A 14,913-nucleotide genomic window follows, 5' to 3' on the forward strand; every position below is an offset into this window, starting at 1 on the left:
CTGATCTCACAGATCTCCATTTAGAGTAGAATTTTTTTCCCTCCTGTTTTGCTAATTTGAGAGGTGAGGATAATAACTCTTTGCTTTAATTTGCATTTGTTTAATTGCTAGTGAGGTTGCTACTCTAAAACATATGTTTATTTAGCATTTATATTTTCTCTTTTCTGAATTGCCTCCTCATGACATTTTACAGCTAGCTATAAATTAGAATCTGAATGTTTCACACAGATATCCATTATGTTTTAAGCACTGTCGTTACACTGTTACATACACTTTTTTGAAAAGTTTGCAGTCTCTCTTAGTGTTTTAATGTTTCTTTGATGTCAAAGTAAATGTGTTTTTTACTTCATCACAATAATATCTACATTTTCTTTGTGTGTGTCGTTTCATTGTCTAAACTCAGAAGTAGCCTCTGTCCCTTTATTTCTCCACTTGACTGGCTGTCATTGTCACTTTCCTTTTGCTTCTGGAATCTACATTTAATTCCTCAGTGCTTGAAGTGCTCACCCACCAAGACTTTTAAAAATTTGACAAAGAACCTCAGAGTATGTGTTGAAAATAATGTTTCATCCTCATACTTGAGATCCTATTAGAGTAATTATTAAATTTCCAGGAGGAATAAGATGACCTTTTAAATGTATATTTGCCCATTGATATGCCTTCACAAAAATGGACAATATTCATTTTTTTACCATGAAATATGAGAGCAACTATTTTGAATAATTCTCACATTTAAAAAATGACAGCAATTTTACTATCATTATTTTTGGTCGATTTGAGTGTTATCTTGTTAAGGTTCTAACAATTCTATCTTGTTTTGACTGCAAAATATGATAAGTCTGCACTTTAATTTAGGGGATGTTGCTCTCTGCACATTACTGCACCTTCTGCATGGTAACTCTTTTTATCTTCTCAATTTGTCAATCATATTTTATACTTTATTGCAATTTTTGTCATCTTCATCAGTATTTTTCATATATTTTTAAAGCTGTTCATAGCTGTGTTATATTTTTCTATTGCTGTTTTCAATAAGGCATTTTACAATCACGTTTTACAATGAGTTGTTTTCTATATTTATCCTGCAACTGGTCTCTTTGTTCAGCTTTGTTATTCACTTAATAGTTGTCCGTTTTACAGGTTCTGTGCATCAAAATATATCTTTTGTGAATAATGATCATTTTATCTCCTTATTTTGGAACATTGGTCTTTGAGCATAACTTTCTTCATTTCAAAGAAAAAAAACATATGAATGCAGCATGGCAAGGATGAGTGAGTCTTATTGATGTGGTGGAAGGTCTACTAGGTGAAATGACACAGCAGAGCAATACCTGGAAACAGGAACATGGTAGAGCCTGCTCTCTTGGGAACCGGAGAAAGAGGACCACTAGAAACAAATGTATTTGTCTTCCTCTAATACAGAAAAATCCCTCTGCTGGTGAATAGCTGGGGCATGAACATCTGTCCTCTCAGACACACTAGCTTCTCTTTTCCTTTATTGCCAACTTTTCAGAAGCAACCTCATTGGCCAATCCCTTATCAAGGGATCTGCATCATTTATACATAGAAGTTCCTAGTTTGATACTAAACCATGTTAAAAATACAACTTTTAGTATTAATTTCTTCTCAGACTTATGGATATCTCTTTAAGTTTCTCTTGCATTTCTCTTGTTATGAATTTATTAGTTGTTCAATGTCTTATTTACTCCCAGAGCAGTTTATAAAAAATAAGAATTATCTATCCTTTGAAATTTGCAAAGAAATTTTGTGGAAAACTACTTTTGGACATAGCAGTTTACGAAGAAGTAACTCTTTGCTAGCTCTTTCCAAATTTCTCCCAAAGTCATTGCTCTTGTCAGATCATGAGTATTCTCTTGTCTATTTGTTACATGACCATCTAAGCCTCAGAAGCACATTTAATTCATCTCTTTGTGCCCATATTTAAGCCTGAGACCTTGATCTGAGCAGGTCACACTGGCTTGTGTTGAGATGGAATGTTTCAAATAAGAGATCATGTGCAAAATAGAAGAAGGAATGGATATGGAACCAGATGAGAGAATTCAAGTATCTTTAAAAAAAATAGTAATTCAGATAATCTTTTCCACTATGTGTCTAAATCTCAAACATGTACATTGATGAAGATAGAGATAGATGTCATAGGGAAGAAATTTCTGAAATGTTTTATTTTGCTTCTATCATTTTGACTTAAGCTTATATATGAAATCTGTGTTTCTGTTGGAGAAGTAAACAACAAATAGTAGTTTCCAGAATCCTGTGTTAATCCTTGTAGAACCAGGAAAATATTGATGAGTAAGTAAATGAAACAAATACATGAAATAGACTTTATTTATCTACTTACAGTGGAAAATAATCACTATTAGTTCAAGCCTACGAAGCATTACTTATTGATAGTTTGTAAAGTATGTGTATGCAATTTCAATATTTTAGTGAAAAGTTCTAGCATAATTTTACTGTGTGCTTATTATTTCAGTATGGACTCATATTCTTAATCTAACCATTCTTGTGCTTGAGAGCGTACATATTCATACATATTCTCATGACATTGTGCTGGTGTAAACATTTTTTTAGTGTCCTTGCTCAATATTGTTAAGAGTGCACATGTAGTATATGCACTCAAATTATCCTGTGATTTGAATTGGTTGGCAAGAAGGCCTTATTCTATGGATTTTCTATGTGCTTTGTGTTTTCTCACTTTCATAAGGTGTGTTGATTGGCTGATTTCATTCATTTAGTAAGTAGGAAAGACAAAGTAACAGTTTGATCTTCACACATTGTGGTAACTGGACACCTTTTCTTGCCCTTAACAAAGATGAAAGGCAACACCCAACAAAAGCACCCAACTTCAACAAAGTCAGGAATATACTGCATGAAGTCCCAAGATCAGGTCACTCCAAGCTCCAGCATTTAACATGGATTTCAAATATGAAACACAAGCACTGATTGCAAATGTGAAGGTGTTTTCAGTTTGCCCCAGGCTAAGGTTTTTAATTAAAAAATAAATAAACCTGTCAAGGTCTGCAAGAAAGGCTCTTAGATATTCTGGCCAATGGTTTATTTAAAAATCCAATAATGCAATTTCCTCAGCAGCAGGAGGCAAGAGACCTTCTCTAGGCCAAATGTCCCCTAAATGGAAGACAGCTAGATTCTCAGCTCATGATCTAGTTTACAAAAGGACTTCTACTTCTGGGTCCAGGAATAGATGTAGACCCTGTGTATTATTTTTCTGTATATTGTATTGTACTCTATTACTATCCATAGGAACTTGTTCATTCATATAATTAAAATATAAAAGTTAAATTTTAGACATGAATTTGAAATATGTAATGGACCTGTCATTTCAAACTCAGCCAGTCATAGATCAGGGTAGGAAAATAACTTCTCTGAATAATATATGACCCTACCTTGTTAGTTGTACCAGGTTCAGAGACTTGCTGGACACTGGGCCAATCACACTACTTTTCTCTATAATTTAAAGTCATAATGTGGAAAGGGACTGGGTTAGCTGTTGCCACTTCAGCTGTAATATCAAATTTCATCAAGACCAAAAGCAAACATTTCTGAGTAGCCATACCAGAATATGGTTAATATGAACAGAATGATTCGTGGACAGAGGACTAGAGTCTATGAGTAGACATAATTGAGATGGGAGGCCATGTAACCCAGAAAGGAGAGGTAGGGGAGAACTAACAGGAGAGGTAGGTGTGGGGGGGCATTAATGAATGGAACTCAAATGTTAAGTTTCATAGGAGTTTCTTCTTTCTGCTAACTTGTGATTCCTGTAGAGATTTTTATTCTTGGAAATTAACTATAAGGAATTCCATATATATATTAATTTTTATTGATTCTTTGTGCATTTCACATCACCCATTCCATCCCACTTATCTCTCTGTCCCCTTGCATGTGCCCTCTTCCCTGCAAAACAAAGCAAACTTCAAAAGGAAAACTAAAAACCGAACATAACAAGCTAAACCAAACAAAAGCCAAAACAAAACAAATGCAAAACAAAACAAAAAAGGCCAAGAATCAAATCATGCAAGCTGTAGTGGGGCCCATTGAGTTTTCCCTTTAGTCCATTCATCTTTACTTGCAAGTGTTCATTGTCATGAGTCATTGATTTGACTTGAGGCCTCTGGTTTCTGCTACACCACAGACAATGAGCTCTTACTGGTGCTCCTCTTGGGTATCCTGTTGTCATAGAGATTTTGCTGTTTTGGATCTGTAGGTTAGACCCCTTCACATGTTCCAACAGTTCATAGATTTGGTGGATGTTAGGTTGGGTCAACACATAGCCCTGGTTCTGCACGTGTGTGGTAGCTGGGTGGTTAACCCACCAAATTTCCTTCATTGTCACTACCTGGGTGAGCGCTCCAGCACTGCCTCAGCTGGGTTACTCAATGATTCCTGCATTAAGGAGTTGGGCCAGTTCTCCTGCTCTCAGGTCTCTCAGGTCTGGCTCACCCTCACTCACACCTCAAGGGTCATCCTTTTTTGTTTGAGAATGTGTTAGTTATCTCTCATCTTATTATCTTATATGATTAATGAATAGTCATTAACAATATTGCATTATGTTTTAGGAACCTGGATCACAAGTCAAGGAAAACAATGAACAAGATTCAGGTCTCCTTGATCTTAAATTTTATCTAATAGGATAAAAACAGTAAAAGCAAGGCAACACTGGTGAGTGCCCTTCCTTGCCCCGGACCCCATTCCTGGGCACCAGCCACTCCAGGGAAGACCTGCCCAACTTGGCCCCAGGTTCTGGCCACCGGGCAGGTTCCCTGCTAGCCCCACCGGGAAGGATCCCCTTCTCCAAGACCCCTGGCAGACCCTGCAGTCTCCACGCCCTGCCCCCATGCCCATCTGCCTGAGTCCCAAGCCTCTTCCTGAGACTTAGAGGCCGGCTCCCAGCTCCCATCTTGCCCAAGACTTTCCTTTTGGAACACAGGTGAGTGCCCTTCCTTGTCCCAGACCCCATCCCTGGGCACCAGCCACTCCAGGGAAGACCTGCCCAACTTGGCCCCAGGTTCTGGCCACCGGGCAGGTTCCCTGCTAGCCCCACCGGGAAGGATCCCCTTCTCCAAGACCCCTGGCAGACCCTGCAGTCTCCACGCCCTGCCCCCACGCCCATCCGCCTGAGCCCCAAGCCTCTTCCTGAGACTTAGAGGCCGGCCCCCAGCTCCCATCTCGCTCTGGACTTCCCTTTTGCAACACTGGTGAGTGCCCTTCCTTGCCCCAGACCCCATCCCTGGGCACCAGCCACTCCAGGGAAGACCTGCCCAACTTGGCCCCAGGTTCTGGCCACCGGGCAGGTTCCCTGCTAGCCCCACCAGGAAGGATCCCCTTCTCTAAGACCCCTGGCAGACCCTGCAGTCTCCACGCCCTGCCCCCATGCCCATCCGCCTGAGTCCCAAGCCTCTTCCTGAGACTTAGAGGCCGGCCCCCAGCTCCCATCTTGCTCCGGACTTCCCTTTTGGAACACTGGTGAATGCCCTTCCTTGCCCCGGACCCCATCCCTGGGCACCAGCCACTCCAGGGAAGACCTGCCCAACTTGGCCCCAGGTTCTGGCCACCGGGCAGGTTCCCTGCTAGCCCCACCGGGAAGGATCCCCTTCTCCAAGACCCCTGGCAGACCCTGCAGTTTCCACGCCCTGCCCCCACGCCCATCCACCTGAGCCCCAAGCCTCTTCCTGAGACATAGAGGCCGGCCCCCAGCTCCCATCTTGCTCCAGACTTCCCTTTTGGAACACTGGTCTGTCTGAACCAAGTGTGCGGATAAGGCCAAGAACGAACCACAAGGAGATGGGCAGACGTCAAGGCAGAAACATATACAACAAAATGAATAGCAATACAGCATCACCAGGCCCTAGCCCTCCTCCAACACCTAGACCTGAACATCAGAAATTGGAAGAAGCAGAAGAAAACAGCCTTATGAATGACATCATGAAGAAGCTAGAGGCTAGTGTAGAGGAAAAGACAAAAAAATGTGAAGAACGCTGTAAACAACTAGAGGAAAGGGCAAACAAATTAGAAGAAATCAATAAAGTCCTGGAAGAAAACAATAAAATACTGAGAGAAAATCAAGAAAAATCAATGAAACAAATGAAGGAAACAGTCCAAGACCTGAAAAGGGAAATAGAAAAAATGAAGAAGACACAAACAGAGGGAATGCTGGAAATAGAAAATCTGAGAAAACGATTGGGAACTTCAGATGCAAGTATAATCAACAGAATGCAAGAGATGGAAGAGAGGATCTCTAGCGTTGAAGATACAGTAGAAGAAATACATTCATCAGTCAAAGAAAACACTAAAGCCAACAAAGTCATGAACCAAAATGTCCAAGAAATTTGGGACTCCATGAAAAGACCAAACCTAAGAATAATAGGGGTCGAAGAAGGAGAAGAATACCAACTCCAGGGCACAGAAAATATATTCAACAAGATCATAGAAGAAAACTTTACCAACTTAAAGAAGGAAATGCCTATGAAGAAGCTTATAGAACACCAAACAGACTAGACCCCCCAAAAAAGTCCCCTCGCCACATAATAGTTAAACAACTAAACGTACAGAATAAAGAAAGAATATTAAGAGCAGCAAAGGAAAAAGGCCAAGTGACATATAAAGGCAAACCCATCAGAATAACACCCGATTTCTCAATGGAGACTTTGAAAGCCAGAAGAACCTGGACAGATGTAATGCAGACACTAAGAGACCATGGATGTCAGCCTAGACTAATATACCCAGCAAAACTTTCAATCACCATAGATGGAGTAAACAAGACATTCCATGACAAAGCCAGATTTAAACAATACTTATCCACAAACTCAGCCCTACAGAAAGCACTAGAAGGAAAATTCCAACCTAAGGAAGTCAGATACACCCTCGAAAACACAGGCAACAGATAAAGCCACAGCAGTAAACCCCAACGTATAGAAGTACACACACATCACCACCAAAAAATAACAGGAATGAAGAATCACTGGTCATTAATTTCCCTCAATATCAATGGACTTAATTCACCTATAAAAAGACATAGGCTTACAGAATGGATACGAAAGCAGGACCCATCTTTCTGCTGCATACAAGAAACACATCTCAAATTCAAAGATAGACACTACCTAAAAATAAAAAGCTGGGAAAAGACTTTCCAATCAAATGGTCTTAAGAAACAAGCATGTGTAGCCATCCTGATATCCACCAAAATAGACTTCAAACTAAAATCAATCAAAAGAGATCAACAAGGGCATTACATACTCATCACAGGAAAGATCCACCAAGATGAAGTCTCAATTCTGAATATTTATGCCCCAAACACAAGGGCACCCACATATGTAAAAGAAACATTACTAAAGCTTAAATCACATATAAAACCCCACACATTAATAGTGGGAGACCTCAATACCCCACTTTCACCAATGGACAGATCTCCCAAATTGAAACTTAACAGAGAAATAAAGGACTTAACTGATGTCATGACTCAAATGGACTTAATCGATATCTACAGAACATTCCATCCTAACAAAAAAGAATATACCTTCTTCTCAGCACCCCATGGAACCTTCTCTAAAATTGACCACATACTTGGCCACAAAGCAAATCTAAACAGATACAAAACAATTGGAATAACCTCCTGTGTTCTATCAGACCACCATGGTCTAAAGTTGGATTTCAACAACAACAAAAACTACAGAAAACCTGCAATCTCATGGAAACTGAATAATACCCAACTGAATCACCAATGAGTTAAGGAAGAAATAAAGAAAGAAATTAAAGACTTCCTAGAGATCAATGAAAATGAAGACACCACATATCCAAATTTATGGGACACTATGAAAGCAGTACTAAGAGGGAAATTCATAGCACTAAATGCCCACATAAATAAGTTGGAGAAATCTCACACTAGAGACTTAACAGCATACCTGAAAGCTCTAGAACAAGAAGAAGCACAGTCTCCCAGGAAAAATAGACGCCAGGAAATTATCAAAGTGAGAGCTGAAATCAATAAAATAGAAACAAAGAGAACAATACAAAAAATTAATGAAACAAAGAGTTGGTTCTTTGAGAAAATCAACAAGATAGACAAGCCCTTATCCAAACTAACCAAAAGACAGAGAGAGAGCATCCAAATCAACAAAATCAGAAATGAAAAGGGGGACATAACAACAGACATTGAGGAAATCCAGAGAATCATCAGGTCATACTTCAAAAACCTCTATTCGACAAAACTGGAAAACCTAAAAGAAATGGATAACTTTCTGGATAGGTACCACATACCTAAGTTAAATCAAGACCAGATAAACTATTTAAATAGTCCAATAACCCCTAACGAAATAGAAACAGTCATTAAAAGTCTCCCAACCAAAAAAATTCCAGGACTAGATGGTTTCAGCGCAGAATTATACCAGATCTTCAAAGAAGAGTTAATACCAATACTCTCTAAATTGTTCCACACAATAGAAACAGAAGGAACATTACCAAACTCCTTCTACGAGGCTACAATTACCCTAATTCCTAAACCAAACAAGGATACAACAAAGAAAGAGAACTACAGACCGATCTCCCTCATGAACATTGATGCAAAAATACTCAATAAAATACTGGCAAACAGACTCCAAGAACACATCAAAACAATTATCCACCATGATCAAGTAGGATTCATTCCAGGGATGCAAGGGTGGTTCAACATACGAAAGTCCGTCAATGTAATACACCATATAAACAAACTCAAAGAAAAAAACCATATGATCATCTCACTGGATGCAGAAAAGGCATTTGAAAAATCCAACACCCCTTCATGATAAAGGTATTAGAGCGATCAGGAATACAGGGAAAATACCTAAACATAATAAAGGCAATTTACAGCAAGCCAACAGCCAACATCAAATTAAATGGAGAGAAACTCAAAGCAATTCCACTAAAATCAGGAACGAGGCAAGGCTGTCCACTCTCCCCATACTTATTCAATATAGTTCTTGAAGTTTTAGCCAGAGCAATAAGACAACATAAGGAGATTAAGGGGATACAAATTGGAAAGGAAGAAGTCAAGCTTTCCCTATTTGCAGATGACATGATAGTATACTTGAGCGACCCCAAAGATTCCACCAAGGAACTGATACAGCTTATAAACACCTTCAGCAACATAGCAGGATACAAGATCAACTCAAAAAAATCAGTAGCCCTCCTATATACAATGGACAAAGAGGCGGAGAAGGAAATCAGAGATACATCACCCTTTACTATAGCCACAAATGACATAAAATACCTTGGGGTAACACTAACCAAGCAAGTGAAGGACCTATATGACAAGAACTTTAAGTCCCTGAAAAAAGAAATTGAAGAAGATGTCAGAAAATGGAAAGATCTCCCATGCTCATGGATAGGCAGGACTAACATAGTAAAAATGGCAATCTTACCAAAAGCAATCTACAGATTCAATGCAATCCCCATCAAAATACCAACACAATTCTTCACAGACCTGGAAAGAATAATACTCAACTTCATATGGAAAAACAAAAAACCCAGGATAGCCAAAGGAATCCTGTACAATAACACAACTTCTGGAGGCATCACGATCCCTGACTTCAAGCTCTACTATAGAGCTACAGTAATAAAAACAGCTTGGTACTGGCATAAAAACCGACATGTGGACCAATGGAATCGAATTGAAGACCCTGACATTAATCCGCACACCTATGAACATATAATTTTTGACAAAGAAGCCAAAAGTGCACAATGGAAAAAAGAAAGCATCTTCAACAAATGGTGCTGGCAAAACTGGATATCAACATGTAGAAGGCTGCAAATAGATCCATATCTATCACCGTGCACAAAACTTAAGTCCAAGTGGATCAAGGACCTCAACATAAATCCAGCTACTCTGAACCTGCTAGAAGAGAAAGTAGGAAGTAGTCTTGAATGCATTGGCATAGGAGACTACTTCCTAAATAGAACACCAGTAGCACAGACACACACAGTAGCATTGTTTCTGAGAGAAACAATCAATCAATTGGACGTCTTGAAACTGAGAAGCTTTTGTAGAGCAAAGGATACGGTCAACAAGGCAAAGCGACAGCCTACAGAATGAGAAAAGGTCTTCACCAACCCCACATCTGACAGAGGACTGATATCCAGAATATATAAGGAATTCAAGAAATTAGACATCAAAATGCCCAACAGTCCAATTAAGAAATGGGCTATAGAACTAAACAGAGAATTCTCAACAGAGGAAACTCAAATGGCCGAAAGACATTTAAGGAATTGCTCAACATCCCTAATCATCAGGGAAATGCAAATCAAAACAACTCTGAGATACCACCTTACGCCTGTCAGAATGGCTAAGATCAAAAACACTGAAGACACCTTATGCTGGAGAGGATGTGGAGCTAGGGGAACTCTCCTCCACTGCTGGTGGGAATGCAAGCTTGTACAACCACTTTGAAAATCAATATGGTGCTTTCTTAGAAAATTGGGAATCAATCTCCCCCAAGATCCAGCTATACCACTCTTGGGCATATACCCAAGAAATGCTCAACCACACCATAAGAGCACTTGTTCAGCTATGTTCATATCAGCATTGTTTGTAATAGCCAGAACATGGAAACAACCCAGATGCCCTTCAACTGAAGAATGGATAAACAAAATGTGGTACATATACACAATGGAATACTACTCAGCAGAGAAAAACAATGGCATCATGAGGTTTGCAGACAAATGGATGGATCTAGAAAAAATCATCCTGAGTGAGGTAACCCAGACTCAGAAAGACAAACATGGTATGTACTCACTCATAGCAGGATACTAGACATGAAACAAGGATGACTTGTCTGCTACTCACATCACCAGGGAGGCTACCTGGAAAACAGGACCCCAAGAAAGACACAGGGATCGCCCAATGACAGAGAAATGGAATGAGATCTACATGAACAGCCTGGACATGAGTGGGGGTAATGAAAGGCGAGGGTTGAGGGAAAGAGAACTTGGGGGAGCGGGAGATCCCAGCTGGATCAACAACAGAGAGGGAGAACAAGGAATAGGAGACCATGGTAAATGAAGACCACATGAGAATAGGAAGAAGCAAAGTGCTAGAGAGGCCCACAGAAATCCACAAAGATACCCCCACAACAGACTGCTGGCAATGGTCGAGAGACAGCCCGAACTGACCTACTCTGGTGATGGGATGGCCAAACACCCTAATTGTCGTGCTAGAAACCTCATCCAACTACTGAGGGATCTGGATGCAGAGATCCATGACTAGGCCCCGGGTGGATCTCTGGGAGTCCAATTATCGAGAATGAGGTGGGTTTATATGAGCGAGAATTGTTGAGACCAAGGTTGGATAAAGCACAGGGACAAATAGCCAAATGAATGGAAACACATGAACTATGAACCAATGGCTGAGGGGTCCCCACTGGATCAGGCCCTCCGAATGGGTGAGACAGTTGATTGGCTTGATCTGTTTGGGAGGCATCCAGGCAGTGGGACCAGATCTTGTGCTCATTGCATGAGTTGGCTGTTTGAAACCTGGGGCCTATGCAGGATTGTTTGGCTCGGCCTGGGAGGAGGGGACTAGACCTACCTGGACTGAGTCTACCAGGTTGACCTCAGTCTGTGGGGAAGGCTTTGCCCTGGAGGAGATGGAAATGGGGGGGGTTGGGGGGAAGGTGAGGGGGACGGGAGGGGGGAGAACAAGGGAATCTGTGGCTGATATGTAGAACTGAATTGTATTGCAAAATAAATTAAAATAAATTTAAAAAAAAGCAGTAAAAGCAATATGTGAAACCATAATCTATAAATAAACAAGTGCATTGCAGCACATTAACAAACATGCTTAGTGAATGAAAGATTGGATGGAGTCTGGGAGATAAGAAGGGACTTCTAAGAAGAATGTTCAGAAAATTTTCAGAAAAAAAAATGGCAGAAGCCTAAGAATGAAAAGACACTGGCTTTCTTGAAATAGGAAAGCTGTGTTTCAGACAGATTTTTTGTTGTTGTTGATTCATTTAGTCAAATGGAATGGCATGTGATGACTCACAATTTCATACTCTTTCTATGACCTTTATATGCATGCATAGATGCAGTATCAATCTTGATATCAGAAAACTGGATGAAATTCATGTATCTTCTATGCAGTCTTGGTTAATTTTTTTCTCAGAGCCCCAGGTTTTTCATATATAAAATGACAATAAGGCTATCTATCTTGAGAGCGTCTCAGGAGTTTAATAATAGTGTATGTGAATGTCTAATACAGTGGATACTCAATAAAAATGGTTGTTATTTTTACTATTATTATGATGATAATGATTCTTATGACAGTGCCTATATTCTACCAATGAGTAATAGAAATATAAAAAACTGTAACTGCAAACTTTCAGACAATGGTAAAAGAAATTCAAAGTATTAGAATTTGGAAAATAGCAAAGATTAAAGAGGGGGAAAAGTAAATACAAAATAAAAGTAGTAAAAATAAACAAAGACATATTTAGCTTTTTGAATTGATCGACAAAACTGATGAATTTTTGGAAAAGAAGAGAACTCAAAATTCTAACATAAAGAATAAAAGGTAGGCAATTATTACTTCCTTCCAGAAATTTAAAACATAATCCCACTTGATTGCTTTAGAAATTGACATGATTCTACAGATTATTTGTAAATACAAGGAGCTTGTAATAGCACACAATCTTGGAAGCAAAAGAAATAATAAATGTGGAGAATTCACATCTCATGATTTAGAACCTCAGACAGAATGACTGCAAACATAATAGTGGAATGCTGGGGAGAAAAAGAAAAAAGAAAGATGAGAAAGAGAGCGGAAAAGAAAAATAGAGATTAATATGATAGAAATGAGGTTGATGGAGAGCTTTTCCTGTTCTCTAGGCTGTCCTTTTGTCCCATTAATGGTGTCCTTTGACTTACAGAAACTTTTCAGTTTCATAAAGTCCCATTTATTATTTGTGATCTTAGTACCTGTGCTACTGGTGTTCTGTTCAGGAAGTTGTGTCCTGTGCCAATACATTTGGGATTATTTCTCACTTTGTCTTCTATAAGGGTCAGCATATCTGGAACTATGTTGAGGTCTTTGATCCACTTGAACTTGAGTTTTGTGCAGGGTGATATAGATGGATCTATTTGCATTCTTCTACATGAGAACATCCATTTATACCAACACAATTTTTTGAAGATGCTTTCATTTTTCCATTGTATAATTTTGGCTTCTTTGTTGAAAATCAGGTGTTCGTAGCTCTCTGCACGTGGGTGACAGTTGTGTAGCTTGGTCTGTTTGTGGCTCCTAGTAGTGGGACCAGGATCTGCCACTGGTGCATGAGCTGGCTCTTTGGAACCTATTCCCTATGGTGGGATTCCTCGCTCAGCCTTGATGCAGGGAGAAGCTTGGTCTTGTCTCAACTTGGTATGCTATGCTTTGTTGTCTCCCATGGGAGGCCTTACCCTTTCTGAGGAGTGGATGGGATGGGTAGAAAGGAGGTGGAGGGAGGGAATGGGATGAGAGGAGAGAGGGGAATCTGTGCTTAATATGTAAAATAAATTTAAAGACTAATAAAAAATAATAAAAGAGAAAAATCATCCTTAGTGAGGTAACCCAGAATGAGAAAAGCGAACATGGCATGTACTCACTCATAAATGGATATTAGTTTTAAAGGAAAAGATAACCATGCTACAGTGCAACCCCAGAGAGGCTAGGTAACTAGGAAGGTTCAGGGTAGGGTCACCCAGATCTCCCTGATAAGGGGAAATAGAAGAAATTTCATGAGTGGACTGAGGACAGGTAGGGAAAAAAACATGATTGATCAGGTGGAACTGGAAAGCTGAGGAGGGGTTCATTTTGGGGTCAGATAAAGACCTGATGCCGTGAACCATCTCCTGTGACCAAATTGATTCCTAGCCCAATTGTCATCAGAGAGTTGTCATCCAGCAACTGACCGAAACAGATGCAGACCCACAGACAAACATTAGACAGAGTTAGGGGAATCCTGCAGAAGGGGAGGAGAAAAGAATTGTAGGAGCCAGAGGAGTCAAGGATACTACAAGAAAACTCACAGAATCAACTAACCTGGGCTCATTGGGGCTCCCGGAGACTGAACTAACAACCAGGGAGCCTGTTTGGGACTAACCTAGGCACTGGGCATATATGTTACAGTTGTGTAGCTTGGTTCACTTGTGGGACTCCTAACAGTGGGGACAGGAACTGTCTTCAACTCTTACAGGCTTTTGGGACCCTACTCTGCTGTGGGATGTTCTGTATGACAAATGTGTTGCTAATTAGTCAATAAATAAAACACTGATTGGCCATTGGCTAGGCAGGAGGTGTAGGCGGGACAAGGAGGAGAATAAAGCTGGGAAGTGGAAGGCTGAGTGAGAGAGACACTGCCAGCTGCCACAATAACAAACAGCATGTGAAGATGCCGGTAAGCCACGAGCCATGTGGCAAGGCATAGATTAATGGAAATGGATTAATTTAAGCTGTAAGAACAGTTTGCAAGAAGCCTGCCACGTCCATACAGTTTGTAACCAATATAAGTCTCTGTGTTTACTTGGTCGGGTCTGAGTGGCTGTGGGACTGGCGGGTGAAAGAAATTTGTCCTGACTGTGGGCCAGGCAGGAAAACTCCAGCTACACTACTCCTCATACTGGGTCACCTCGCCCAGACTTAACACATGTCCCACAGCAGGCAGGTGCTTAGTTTACTGCAACTTCATATGCAGTTTTGTTGATATTCATGGGAGACCTGCCCTTTCCTAAATTGAAACAGAGGAGGAGTGGATTGGGAGTGGGAACAGAGAGGAGATGGGGAAGAGGGACTGGGAGAAGAGGAGGGAGGGGAAACCGTGGACAGGATGTAAAATAAATAAATCAATACATTAATTTATTTTTTTTTAAAGATAG

The sequence above is a fragment of the Peromyscus californicus genome, unplaced genomic scaffold, assembly GCF_007827085.1.
Source record: "Peromyscus californicus insignis strain IS unplaced genomic scaffold, ASM782708v3 Scaffold_5__1_contigs__length_169319896, whole genome shotgun sequence".
In the NCBI taxonomy this organism is placed as follows: Eukaryota; Metazoa; Chordata; class Mammalia; order Rodentia; family Cricetidae; genus Peromyscus; species Peromyscus californicus.